General features: G+C 42.4%; 1 pseudogene; it reads left to right on the top strand.

Moving 5' to 3' along the window:
- The first annotated feature begins 1,569 nt into the window (after nucleotides 1-1,569).
- On the top strand, nucleotides 1,570-1,687 carry LOC148508688 (5S ribosomal RNA; annotated as a pseudogene).
- Nucleotides 1,688-15,170: the final 13,483 nt, after the last annotated feature.

Here is a 15,170-nt window from a genome sequence, read left to right as displayed (position 1 = left end):
ATAATAACCTTTTTAAAAAATACACATGTGATTTCTCTTAAAATATATTTGGTATCACATCTGGTATTATGTCCGGCTTTAAGGAGCTGGTAATGTGTATAGGTATATTTTGTGTTTCTCTAGCTGCTGCTGGCATTTGTTGCAATTATATATAAAAATCCATCAGACCAAACAGCTCCAAGTTTTCTGATTAGCCTATTGGTCCCCAGTTTATGTTGCCATGACAATAAGCAATGACAGACCATAGAGGCAGAACTTATGTTACACAATATCCTGTCCTGTCCAGTGGCGTCATTTGATACGCCCCTCTGACTATTCATGAGGAGGCACTTTAGCTTAAAAGCATTTCCTGTAGGAGAGACGTGGCAATGGAGAGGTAAACAAGGCACCTACTTGGTGAAATACGCGTCCACACAACACTGACGGAAGTCTGGTCTGTGCATGGACCGGACTTCAACACTGTGATCCCGACATGTATGTACATCACCTGCCGGACTGCTGCATCTGTGCAGCTGCTGGATTTCTTAATCTGTGCAAGAGACACCCGGCAACATCAGTTGCCTGGCCGTCATGTCAGTACAGCTGCCGGGTGTCTTATCCTGTGTAAGGAAAACTCAGCGCTATTTAGTGTTATGTTTTTTCTGCAGTAGATCTGCTCAATGCCTGATCCCATAAATATGTGGAGATGACACGTGGACCCACTACCCTGCCTGTTGCTGTTTTTTCATGTATTCTGTTCTGCTGCTAGGAACAGATATATGTATAAGAGTGAATCTCTTCTGTTATATATTAAGCTCTGTAATGGTTGTTTGATATGTATCATCACCATTGTGTTGTGATACTAGTGAATATACATACCATGTATTTGGACACATGATAGTTTTTCTGATCTCACAGGAAACTAACATATGCTCTTGGTTCCCTATAGCCAGCTTAGCTGATCTGAGACCGATTACAATATCAGAGGGAAATTTGTCTATGAATACTGTTGCAATTTTAAGCATTGTTATGGCATCTGGGCTGTTGTTTTCTAGCTTAGAATAAATCTCACAGAGAGGACCTTAAAGAGTTAATTCTCTATACAATAACACAATGATCATTGAATAATCTATGTTTTGTATCTGTTAATAAATTCTTAAAGGTCTGATTGATTATGTACTAAAGCAACTGAACACAAAACATACATGTGTTTGGGAGGTATTAGGTGTCAGCCTGTCATCCACACAGAAACAATAACACCGTATCTGTCTGATTTAAATTTACAGTGAAACAGATAGGCTTAGATTAGTGGATATATACTTATTGATGCTTTTATGAGGTGATTTCTGTTGCAAAATACAGAATTTATTACTTGATATGTATTCAGGAACTGTATAATTATCAGACAATACTTATGTGATCATTTGTCTGAATTATGATTTACCTGTGTTACAATTAAAGTAAGCTTGTGCAATACTTTTCTTGAAGTTTGCATTATTTATTTAATAAAGTGGACTCCTCACTGAGTTAGTCCTACAAACACTACTGCTTTGCATACACCAGGGCATCCAGACTCTCTTGAACAAAAATACCTACAATCATACCATACTGGATATGCCAAATCTCGTCTGATCTTGGAAGCTATACAGTATTGGGCCTGGTCAGTTCTTGGATGGGTGACCACCTAGGAATACAGGTGTAGTAGGTCAGAATACATAAGAGGTGGATTGGGATAGAGTGATAACACAACATGGTGTTCACATGGTTAAATTCAGACATCTATTAACCATAGGATCACTGAGGGTATCATCTGCCTATATAACTGTTATATGATTGGAATACGATCATGATAATACAATTATAAAATGTAGTAGATTTTCTGCCCGGAATCTATTTGAATATTGTGCCATATCCATTCATGTTAGTTTTGCAAGATAACCTGTAGTATTTTAAATAGTCAATAAAGGTTATTTTTTATGTATATTTGAATCCAAGAGTGCCCCAGCAACAAGCCCTTCTTGTTTCTTTTTTTTCCTTGGTACATGATTACATTTCCACAAGGAACTTGCAATTTGTGCGCCGGTATTTATATATATATATATATATATATATATATATAAGCTACATGCCACGGCCAGGGGACCCTTTCACTGTGTCCCCCGACCAAAGTATTATCACCTGAATGCTAGTCAGTCCAGGCATGAGAATCCCTGGGGATGTGGGGACCTCCCAATTGAAGGGGTTCCACCTCTCCAGGGCTCCGCAGGCCTTGGGTATCCCAAGCAGCCCTTGGCAGGGGATGCCGGGTTGATTATGTAACAAGCAGATTAGTTAATATTGTCTCTTTACAGTAGAACTAGAGGTCCTGGCAAGCCTCCCCCGCATGCTGGTATTTAGAGAACCATATGTATGTACCAGCAAGCAGGGCATTAAGGGCCCGCTGGTACCTCTAGTTAACCTGCACAATAAATATTAAAATAAACACAGGACATGGACACCGAATACATTAATATTTTATTTCACATGCACTCACGCTCACACATACTCACCTATAATCCCTGTAGCCATTCATGTCCTCTTGTCCATATAGCATCAACTACATCTGTAAACAAAATTCCAGTCTTGCCTGTTCCTAGCATAGATCACGTCCTCTTCAGTCCAAGTAGGCATCCAATAGGTTAATATAAAATAAAAAGGACACCCGAACCAAGGCAGAGAGGAAGAATTGTATGTGTTAGCAGATATACTTCCTCTACGCGAATGAGCGGCACCTGGGTGACACCTGTCATTAGACGAGCTGTCAGCCAATTAACAGGTGCCTCCGTAGGAGCTGCCAGGCTGTCTGTCAAACTTTTCCCCATAGACTGCATTGGTGGGAAAGTGCCTTTGTAGTCTATGGTGGGTACCGCTACATTTTATCCAATGATGGGAACCACAAGGTTAATAGAGGTGAACCTTGTGGTTCCCATCATAGGATACAATATAATGGTTCCCATTATTGTCACAAGCCTCTGCTGCGGCTTGTCTCCTTCTTGGCTCCAGGATGTTGTCGGGCAGTCAAGATGCTGCATCTTCTGGCTATGGGGTTCGGCGGTCTCGCTGGTCTCTGGGAAACAGGGATGCTGGGCTGAGATGGTGCCTATGGTAGCCATGGGGACTGCTGGGGCTGCTTCTCTCTTATAGTCCTGCTAGGTAGATGTGCAGTGCTGCAGCTGCTTTCTGTTTAGAAATGTTTGAAGGTCTCATGCTAATTGGTGTACTTTCCTGTTTTATAAGGCTACTAAGCCATCTTGTCCCTGTTGGTTATAGTTTATGCCATGCATGTAGACCATGGTCCCTGTCCATGCTTCAGTAAGAATATTTGCCAGTCTAAATTTTACCTGTTCCTGTGGCCTCCGTTGTTTCAGCGGTGACTAGCTGCTCAAAACTACCACTGGGTACCAACTTCAGCTCACAGCCTAGCCACTTATACCACCATTAAGCAACAGGCTTTTACCCATAGCATTGCCCCCCCTGATTACAGCTTGCTGCTTTGCCACACCTGTGACTACAGCCCGTGGCCTTGCCACTCCTAAGTCTCTCAATAAATCCTAGTCTGCTGCCAATCTACTCAGTCAAAACACTCCTATTCACAGTTGTCATCAGTGTCTGCCTTCTGCCAGTAGCCACAATACACATATAGTGACTACCTGAATTGCTGTGTAAGCCTCAACAGTCCTGAGCATAAGTCCAGACAGAAACCTAAGTACCGGTGACCTTATCTAGCTCTAATGGAACAACAGGGAGCTGTTATTGGCTTGAATACCTCACTAGAGAGACTCTAGAGGTCTTTTACGGGATCATACAGGTAATCATAACATTATAACCAGCCATTTTGTGATGGATCCTTCCATGAACCCTGCTCAAGTTCTGGCCAATCAAATTCAGGGTTTAACCCAGAAGTTACAGGAATTGTCTCTTGTTGAGGAAGTCTGGTCAGCCTCCATAGTTCAAGCAGCTGGGCAGGAACCCAAGTTAAACCTTCCAGATCAGTTTTCAGGGGATCATAACAATTTCCTAAACTTTCAGGAGAGCTGCAAATTATATTTCAAGCTTCAATTGCTGTCTTCAGGTACTAAGGCTCAGTGTGTGGGGATTATCATTTCACTTCTACAAGGAGACTCCGAACCTGGGCTTTTGGCTTACCACCTGACAACCTGGCTTTGTAGTCTGTAGACACCTTCTTCGCTGCTCTTGGAATGTTGTCTGATGACTCAGATAAGGCAACCCAACTGTGCACCCTCAAACAGGGGTGACACTGTGCAGCAGAATACTGCACAGAGTTTAGGAGATGGGCTAATGATTCTGGTTGGAATAACCCTACCCTCCAGAAGCCAGCTTTGTCTAGGCCTTACTGAACAGATCAAAGAATGTCTAGTTCAGGACATCATGCCAGACACTTTAGATAGTTTTATACAGCTAGTGATCAGGGTTGACAACCACATCAGGGAGCAATGTATGGAAAAGTAGCTACCATTATTGCTCCCTCAAATGGTAACTGCCAAATCAACTGCAGAACAAGGAGTACCCATGCAAGTTGGGACATTTTGCTTGTCTGCCGAAGAGAATCTCAGGAGGTGGACCCTGGTCTTTATTGCAGTGGTAAAGGTCACCTGGCCTAAATGAGGCAGGAGAAGTTCATTTAGGTCTCTGAACTGTTTCTCCCAATAATTCAGTATTGATTCCCATCTTGATTCATCTGGTTGGTTAGGAGCTTCTGACTTCTCCCTTCCTTGACAGTGGAGCAGCAGGCAATTTCATGGACATCACCTTCTTCGAAACATTAGGTGTTCCATCCACAGAGTTGGCCTGTCCAGTGTCTATCTGCAGCCTTGATGGAAGCCCTCTTATGAACGAGCAAGTCCAGCTCCAAATGCCACCAATTCATTTGTCCATTAGTGCCCTGCATTTGGAAGCTTTGTTTTCTTTATCTACTCAACTGTCCTATGGCTTCAGTCATTCTAGGGTTGCCTTGATTTAGAATCCACAATCCAGTTCTAAATTGGAAATCGGGCGAGGTCATCCAATGAGGTGCTGAATGCAGTATCAAGTATTTCTCTATTCCTGTTCAGGCTTTACAATCTGATTTCTCTGAATTGCCACCTCCATACCACACTTACTTGGACATTTTCTCAGAAAAAACAGCTGAAACTCTCCCTCTGCATCATCCTTATGATTGCATTATAAACTTGATTCCTGGTGCTAAACTGTCTAAAGGAAGACTTTATGTCCTCTCCATTCTGTAGACTCAAGCCATGGATGAATATATCCAGAAAAGTCTTGCCATGGGGTTCATCCAGTTCCAAGTTACCCGTGGGAGCATTTTTTTTTCTTGTCAAGAAGAAAGATGGTTCGCTTTAACCAAGTATTGCTTTCATGGGGCTAAATAAGGTCATCATCAAGAATTCATACCCACTACCACTTATCTCACTGTTATTTGACCAGCTAAGAGTGGCAACCTGTTTCTCTAAAATCAACCTGTGAGGAGGTTATAATCTAATCCACATTAAAGTGGGATACGAGTGAAAGATGGCATTTAATAACTTGTCAGGACACTAAAAACATTTAGTTATGCCCTTGGCCTGTCTAATGCCCCTGCTGTCTTTCAAGACTTCATAAATGAATCCAAGACTTTCTGTTATGGTTTCCTAGTAATTACTGTGTAAACTCCCTAGAACCCAGATGTGATGAGGTCTTCCGCCAATAACAGCCACCCGCTGAACTGGCTACATTCACCGGTACTTAGGCAGCCGCCTGGACTTAAATTCGGAACAGTAGGGGTTTACACAGATTTCCTAGGAAGACCAGAGTTTAACGTGACACAGTAGAGCTGAAGACGAGACCAGGGTGTGACCGGATTCGTCATAAAGCAGATAGTACTACTGAAGGAAGAGATGAGGCTGGGAGAGCCAGTGGAATTGATATTACTTGATATGACTGGTTGGATAAATGTGGCTTGAACAGCTGAGGGTGTAGATGCAGCTAATATAGCTGAAGAAATTGATGCAGTCTGTACAGATGATGGTATAGATGCAACAGATAAACTGGTGGAATTGATGGGGCTTGTACAGCCAGTAGGATTGGTGCAGCTAGTTGACATGGCTTGTACAGCCAGTGGAATTGATGCAGCTAGTAGCCAGAGGATTAATGTGGCCTGTACTGCCTGTGGAATTGATGCAGCAAGTTAGCTGGTGGTATTGATGTGGTTTGTTCAACCTGTAGAATTGAAGCAGCAAGTTAGCTGGTGGAATTTATGTGGTTTGTACAGCCAAGTAGAATTGATACAGCAAGTTAGCTGGTGGTATTGATGTAGTTTGAAGTGCGGATTGATTCACCGTGGAGCGGCTAAATTCGTCGAGGTGCGGCCAATGCCACTGGAGATGTTGGTGCAGCCTAGGAGAGACTGAGGTGTGGCTCGGTTAGCTGAGATGTGGCTAATGCTGCCAGAAATGTTGGTGCAGCCTAGGAGAGACCGAGGCATGGCTTGGTTAGCCAAGGTGCGGCTAATGCCGCTGGAGATGTTGGTGCATCATAGGACAGACCGAGGCACAGCCTGGTTAGCTGAGGTGTGGCTAATACAGCCTGAGGACTTGATGTGGTCTTGGTACACCATGGTGAGATCAGGATAGTCAGGACACTGAAACAGAGCAATGCAGTAGGAACCAGAAGGGCACGTACATAGATGCTATAGCCGGCATGGAGTGAAGGCCTGGCTGTAATTTATCAGATGCAGGGTCCAATGAGAGACAAAACCCTGCAGAGAGCTGCCCTAATGAGAGACTACTGTGCACCTGAACTCTGCACACAGACAGATAATTAACTAGTGTGCAGGTGAGACCTGCACAGAGACAGACAAGCAAGAATACAGGTATGAACTGCACACAGACAAGACAGGGTGCAGTGTCTCAGTCACAACTATGGCTGGGGGCTGCCATCAAGATGATCCATACTGTGAATACTAATTATGAATGGTGCGCCAGGGACTTGTAACACTTTCTTGGGAAGTTTACTATAGTATACCTGAATGACATTCTGATTTTTTTCCCAGACATTATATCAGCACCATATTAAACAGGTGTTACAGATGCTTTGACAAAACCATCTTTTCGCAAAGCTAGAATCTGAGGTAGATAGGATCTCTATCTACCTCAAATTCTTCTATATATTATTACCCCAAAGTGTTTTCTATGGATCACACTAAAGTACTGGTATATATTATTACCCAAAAGGGGATTGTATGGATCACACTAAAGTACAGGCAATGCAGGAATGGGTCCATCCATCCACCTTAAAGTCCATACAACATTTTCTTGGATTTAAAAACTACATCAGAGGTTAATTAAGTCATTCTTTACTATTGTAGACCCTATAGTAGAGCTTACTAAGAAATGAGCAGATACTTCCAAATGGTCGCCTCAAGCTATCCTAGCATTTGACACCTTGAAGAAAGCCTATGTCTCGGCTCCAGTTCTTCACCACCCTAATCTGGATCTTCCATTTGTTGTGGAGATGGATACCTCTGAGGTTGAAGTGGGGGCCATACTGTCTCAGAAGGATCCCCAGGACAATAAACTACATCTGTGTGTTTATTTTTCTCAAACGTTTTCTCCAGCAGAAAAGAACTATGATGTTGGAAACTGGGAACTCTTGGCTGTTAAGTGGGAGGCACTGTGGAGGGGGCAAGACATCAGTTTAAAGTATATACAGAGCATAAAAACCTGGCTTACATTGAGGCCACAAAAAGATTTAATTCAAGGCCGGCTTGGTGGGCATTATTTTTTACCTGCTTTAACTTCATAATCTCAATTAGACCTGGATCCAAGATCTTTAAGGCTGACGCCTTATTTTTAAGTTTTATACTGGTACAGCAGTCACTCCAATCTCCAGGACTAATTTTTGTGCCAGAAAAACGCAGAGGTGCAGTCATTACTGACTTTTATACTAACAAGACCTCAGGACACCCAGGTATATCCAAAACTCCTGAGCTATTATCTCGCTCTGTCTGGTGGCCGTCCATCACTCAAGACGTATGGGAATTTATACAGGCCTGTAAAACCTGTACCAGAAACAAGGTTCCTTGTGCTTCACCTGTCGGACATCTTCTGCCTATTTCTGTGCCCTCTAAACCATGGACTTTGTGGTAGATCTCCCTGTCTCCTGCAAATGCAACACTATCAGTCTCTCATCCAGATATCACCCTCAGTCTAATGGGCAGTTGGAACATATCAATCAATTCCTTGAGCAGTACCTCTGTTGTTATGTTTCCAAGTGGTACAATGACTGGGTTGCACATTTGCTGCTGGCAGAATTTGCCTATAACAACTCATGCCATTCATCTTCCTCAGTTTCCCCTTTTATGTGTGTGACCGGACAACATCCCATGGCAAATTCTTTTGAACCCACACTTGGAATTCCTTACACACCCAGGAGCTCATTCAGACCTGCTCGCTAGGCTGCGCTCTCTCATAGCCGTCAGGGGGCAGATATGCAAATCCCACGATCACACGACCAGGCATAAGGATGCCCTCTATGTGTTAGAGAGTGATTGCACACCGTTGTAATGATGCCCACTTTTCTTTCTTAGCACACGTCATTTCCAGGAAGTGTATGATTAATCAGTAACATTGAGAGCCATCAGAGCTGCTCACAGCCCTACCCCACCGCAAGCACTGTTATCACTGTACTGCAGGCTGAAATACAACCAGGTGACATATACCATGACGTTACCATGCTAATTATGCATGCCCAAAGAATGGCGTTTTGATGCTCAGACACGCCTGCATTCACACATTCAATCCCCCATTTTCCAGGACCTTCCCCTGTTACCACCCACAAATGGCACTATCTGTCACTAAAAGTAGTGCTCCATCTGTGGGCTGTCGAAGACTAATTTACATAATTCCATATTTACATATTCTTTATGCTGTATAATGAAGCAGCTCATGAGATTTAATAGGGCATTAGTACGTCCATTTTGTTTCTCTGTCCAAACTCAGATTTAAATGGAAATTAGTGTGTCTTTAAGGCCGCTCCCAAGGAAAACTGTTTATCTAACACAGTGACCAAGACTTTGTCCATTTATGTATACTTGTGTTGAGAAAAATATTCAGACTAAATATGGGGATACAGCAAGCAATGAGTATCTCTCAAAGGAATTCAGTTTCGATTCTGATTGCAAAGGAGGAGCTAGCAAGAACAAGCTTTGTCTATCTGATAATGTTAGTGGGTGTATAAGGGGCGTATAATCTGAATATTGTAATAATGTATAAGTACTGTGTGATAATGTCAATCTGGGTTGTTTTTACTGCATCAACCCTGGGAGAATATATCCCAGTTAAAAGGGCTTGATCTATTTATTTAATTAATTAATAAAATTACAAATTCTTAAGTATACTGGATTGGAGTATATTTACTTATTATGGAACAACACCTGGTTAAAGGTAACCTAAACAGCTGGAGGCACTTGCTTATGACTTTACGACATCCATCATCTACCTGTGCACTTGTCAGGTTTCCTCACTACCTCAACAATGGGAGAGGAGTGGCTGTACCTGCTGTCTGGCCAGCAGCTGGGACATCCAATCTCCAAAATCTTTGCGAGTATCAGAATTAATTATATATATACATTATGAGTGATCACTTCCCTATCGCACAGACTGGTTTGCGCACTTCGACACATAATCATGCCCAGACCGGCACAATCGCCCATAGCGAGCGATTGCAGCTTTGCGAGCGGGACTGAATCAGACCCCCATTTCAGTCTCCTGACTTAAGTATATTTGGAAGAGGTTTCATAAGGCCCTCCAGTAGGTTTCTTTCCACTCCAAGACCGATGCAGACAGGCATCGGAAACCTTGCAACTTTAAAGTTGGCAATGTGGTTTGATTGTCTACCAGGTTGTGCATACCTTCACAAAAGTTGAGTCCAAAGTACAATGGTCCATTTCAGATTATTGGACAAGCTAATCCAGTTGCTTTGTGTCTTAGGCTACCAAGAACTCTTAAAACACGTTCCACTGTTCCCTTCTGAAACCGGCATTCTTTTCAAAGAGATTCAGAGTTGGATGCCCTAGAATGCCTTTCATGTTGTGATACAAGTTCAGCCAGAATATATTGTGGGAAAGATATTAGACTCTAAGTTTGTACGGGGACAGTTACACTTTCTGGTCCATTGGCAAGGCTATAGTCCAAAAGAGAGAACATGGGTGCCTGAGAAGTTCTTGCATGTACTAGACATGTTATCTCATCGATTTTTACATAATCAACCCACCATCTACTGTGAAGGGGTGCCGGGGATAGCCCAGGCCTGGGGTGCCCTGGAGAAGTAGAACCCCTTTATTGCGGAGGTTCCTAGGGATTCTCATCCCAGGACTGACTAGTGGTCAGGTGATAATGCTTTGGTTGGGGAACCAGTGAAAGGGTCCCCCGGCTCTGGCATGCAGTTTTTGTAAGTTTTTTTTAACATTTTAAATATTTTTTTAACACAGAAGCAATCACGAATCAAACCAACCATCAGCCCAGGCCTTTGAGAGGGAAAACCCCTCTATTGGGGGGACCCCATCTCCACAGGGATCCCTGGCCTGGGCTGACTAGCAGTCAGATGTTGAATGCTTTGGTCTGTAAAACCAGTGAAAGGGTCCCCTGGCTGTGGCATTACACCCCTGCTAGAAAAAGTCTGGTGCTGGTTGTGGAAAATACAGGGGACCCCTACTCATTTTGTCCCCTGTAATTCCACAACCAGGGTGGCCCACTGAGCCCGGTGCTGGTTGATGAAAATACAGGGGAACCCTACATTTTTCCCACCTGTATTTTCACTACCAGGACTGGCTCAGAAAAGCCCTGTGCTGGTTGTGCTTTTTTGAGGGGGATCCCATGTCATTTTTTTTTTAAATGTACATGTTACTATTTTCTTTTAATTCAGAAGCCTTTACAGATCTCACTTATCTGAGAAGGCTTCTGTATATTCTGTATATAAGGCTCACTGATCTGAGAAGGCTTCTGTATATTCTATATATAAGGCTCACTGATCTGAGAAGGCTTCTGAAAGTCGCATTACAAGGTCCAAGTTTGCATATGAGAAAACTCAAATGTACTCACACAATGTAACAGGCTATTACATTTGTTGAGTTGTAGGACACACTCGCACCTTTAACTGTGCAAGAAGGTCTGAGTTTGTCCCGCAAATAAAAATCGGACCCTATTACATTTCCCCCATAAAATTAAAGGTTTATTATATGGTTGCAAGGTTTAGTATATGGTTGCAAGATGAAATTATGGGTCTATAGAGTATTTCTTTAATAAATCAGATGCATATGTTTCTTTATCAGAACTCAACATTTGTGATTATAATATGCTATTTGGAGGACAGTATGAAAGTGCTTTAATATTAGTTTGAGTAAAAATATAAACCAGTAAAATCAGTTAGAACAGTTTAAAGGTTGACTGTATAACAAAGTACATGGGGTGTTTGCCAAAAGAGTACTACAGTCTTCAGTAATTGTCTATTAGCAGTCATGAGTCCTGCCTTTTGGGAGGCCATGTGGCCTGCCATAATCATCCTGATGGACCTATATCTATATAGAGGCTTCGGGCTGCAGTTCCATTTTCCCCATTATTAATTTGTCTCTGTCGATGACCATCCACACTAATATGTCTCTCAGACATACAGTATATACATTTTTTTCTCATTTGAAACATGTTTACATTTGCATGAACACCCCTTTACTGTACTCTGCCTACTTGTTTTTTATTAAACCACTGGTCCACATATCCAAGCACAAGGAGATGCAAGTAACAGAATCATGCTAATCTGCATAGGTGTCTAATATTACATGACCTGTAAGAGCGACAGCTCTTCCCAGGGAACAACTTGGAAGGGAGGCTGTGTGGATGTCAAAAAATCAAAGAGAGCTGTGAGGTCTGGGATGGACTTTACTGCAGCTCTCTACTGAGGCTGTTCTAGACCAACTCCATAGCTGATTATATAGCAGATAAAGTGACATTTAGTTATTTTGAAAATAATTAATCGCAATGTTTTTTTTCTTTGAAACAAATTATATACAGTATATATTTTGCCAATTGAATATATCATAATATATTGAACATTTTGATAATGTTATACAGCTATGGGGGCCAGAACTAGATTAACACAAATCAGCAATAATTACAAACACATTTGTGTGCATGTAAAGAAATGTGGATGTTTTCCTTTATGTGGAGTTATACTCATCTAAGTGACTGCACCGCCCACTTGATTTTATAGCTGTCATCATTATCAGTGCCCATTTGCTTCAGACCTGTCATTGCTGCAAAAGATCCATCTGAGGACAGGCTTATCTATGCATATATGCAACTCTGCATTGTCCACATTTCCGTCTATAGATCCTCGCTAAACTTTGTATATGTTTGACTGCACCATTAATATCCAGTTACACCCCTTCAACTGCAAGTGGTTATGTGTGAGTTTTGTATGAATCTGTAATGCCTGTAGACACATGCACTTGTTTTCCCATTGATCACGCGCAATGGGAAAACACGAAAGATCCATCTGCAACTCTCCATCAGCACCATGAACATCTCCAGTTGTCATTTTTTCTTCCTCAAAGGCAAGAATCCATGAAAATACACCAAAAGTAAGGAGTGTAATAGATTATGTTTATTATAGTACACCTTTATATTACCTTACATATTGCAGATACTTGAAAACATTTTTTTTTAATATGGGTTAAATAACACATCCAGTGTAATGCTGACAGATTTATATACTGGAAACGTTTATATTTTCACCATTTTTATTAGATTTTTATTTTTCATGAATAGTATTCTTCTTTGCAAACACATTATTGTGTTCATCCATCCTTTCACTTATTCACTTTAAGTTATTGTTCTTATGTAACATGTTAATAAACTGTCCCATTACTTCAGCATATTTAACAGGAAACCAATACATTTTAGTTAGCGTAAATCCACAGGTATTAATGATAGAGATTAACTGATTATAAGTAATGCTAATATTCATACAGCTGAACAATTAAATGAGATGCAAAGTTATGCCTGTAGGCATGAGAAAATAATGCAATATCAAACACTCATGAGACCTCATGGTAATATGGCGACTGTATCACAAAAATCCTTTATCTATGATGGGTGCAGCGTGTGCAGTACACAAGGGCCCCTGATTCAGGGATGCCTCATGCTACCTACACTACACACAGCATTTTCCTGTGCTGCCACTGGCCAGAAGAATCATATAAAAACACTAACGCAAACAGAGTTTCAGGGAACATTATATCGCATCTCCATAGCTTTGTGGCTCCACCACCCATTTTTCATACTTCTCCACTATCCCTCATAGATGGTTAGACCTGCAGCAGCTGATATGAAGAGTAATCAGTCTCCTTACTTTATTATGGCTCCTCTGGAACTTGAACTTCGTGTAAATTAAGCTGTGAGAATAAAGAAAAAAGTGCGCTCAAATACTCAACTTGATTGAATAAATCCTAATATGAAAATAAATTGCTGTTGCACTGGATTGGGTAAAAATGTATTGCTTTATTAATAAACTAAAAAATAGTCCTAAAGTGAATCCTCCCTGTAGACGTCAGTACGTCGTGACTCAACCCTCCAATGGGCTGCTAATTGAGAATCAGGTGTCGGATAAGTAATCACCTGTAAGTTCTGTGTCACTGTGGGGAGTCAGCTTATATTGTGTAGTGTGTACGCACCATTAGGGACAAGCTCTCCGTATGTTCTCTGCTGCTGTGCTTATAACATACGTACCCCTGGGAGCTGCTATGCAGTCATCAGTGAATAAACATAAATGTGTTGTAATGCTATGGGCTTTAACCACCTTAATCAGTCTCACTGCGGGAGGTCAGCCTTTCTTGCAGGAATAGGCTCTCCGTATGATCTCTGTTTGTAACTTGTATCATATGTCTCCCAGGAGGTTACTATGCAACCATCAGTGAGAAAGTGGCTATGCTATGCAATGGTATGATTAACACAGTAGGTGGTGTCCCGCACTGTTACTCACCCCACTTCTGGGTAACTTCTCGTCTAAAGTCAATCCCCTCCCGGAGTGCAGAATTGTTTGCAGTGTAGAGTTCATGCAAACTTGCACTTCTGTGTGGAGGTGTGTGTTGTCAATTAGCTATTGCTGTGGATCCTTGGGTGACAGGTCGATCAGCCCTATGTTAGTGGGACTTGGTCCGGGATTCCTTAAATGTCTATCCGCTCGTCGCGGTGAGAGCTGCTTGTCTTCAAGCTGCTCGCGCTGGTAATTGAACTACGTGGATAGCGAGTCCCTCAGTGTTATGTAGCGAGGACTCAGTCCAGGGTTCCGTCTCTGCTTGAACCGCTCGTGGGGATAAAGCCGGTTCACGCTTAATGCTCGTGCTGCTTCTGACGTGCCAGTTGCATCCGAATTTGTCTCTGTCATGCGGGGATTCCCAACGCGTATCGGCCTCTGATTCGGAATCCCCCGCAATCCGAAGCAGCACGAGCATTAAGCGTGAACTGGCTTTATCCCCACGAGCGGTTCAAGCAGAGACGGAACCCTGGACTGAGTCCTCGCTACATAACACTGAGGGACTCGCTATCCACGTAGTTCAATTACCAGCTCGAGCAGCTTGAAGACAAGCAGCTCTCACCGCGACGAGCGGATAGACATTTAAGGAATCCCGGACCAAGTCCCAGTAACATAGGACTGATCGACCTGGCACCCAAGGATCCACAGCAATAGCTGATTGACAACACACGCCTCCACACAGAAGTGCAAGTTTGAATCAACTCTACACTGCAAACAATTCTGCACTCCGGGAGGGAGTTGACTTTAGACGAGAAGTTACCCAGAAGTGGGGTGAGTAACAGTGCGGGACACCACCTACTGTGTTAATCATACCATTGCATAGCATAGCCACTTTCTCACTGATGGTTGCATAGCAACCTCCTGGGAGACATATGATACAAGTTACAAACAGAGATCATACGGAGAGCCTTTCCTGCAAGAAAGGCTGACCTCCCGCAGTGAGACTGATTAAGGTGGTTAATGCCCATAACATTAAAACACATTTATGTTTATTCACTGATGACTGCATAGCAGCTCCCAAGGGTACGCATGTTATAAGCTCAGCAGCAGAGAACATACGGAGAGCT

This window comes from Taudactylus pleione, unplaced genomic scaffold (assembly GCF_031769625.1).
Source record: "Taudactylus pleione unplaced genomic scaffold, aTauple2 ptg000352l, whole genome shotgun sequence".
Lineage (NCBI taxonomy): Eukaryota > Metazoa > Chordata > Amphibia > Anura > Myobatrachidae > Taudactylus > Taudactylus pleione.
This window is presented reverse-complemented; position numbering and strand designations above follow the sequence as displayed.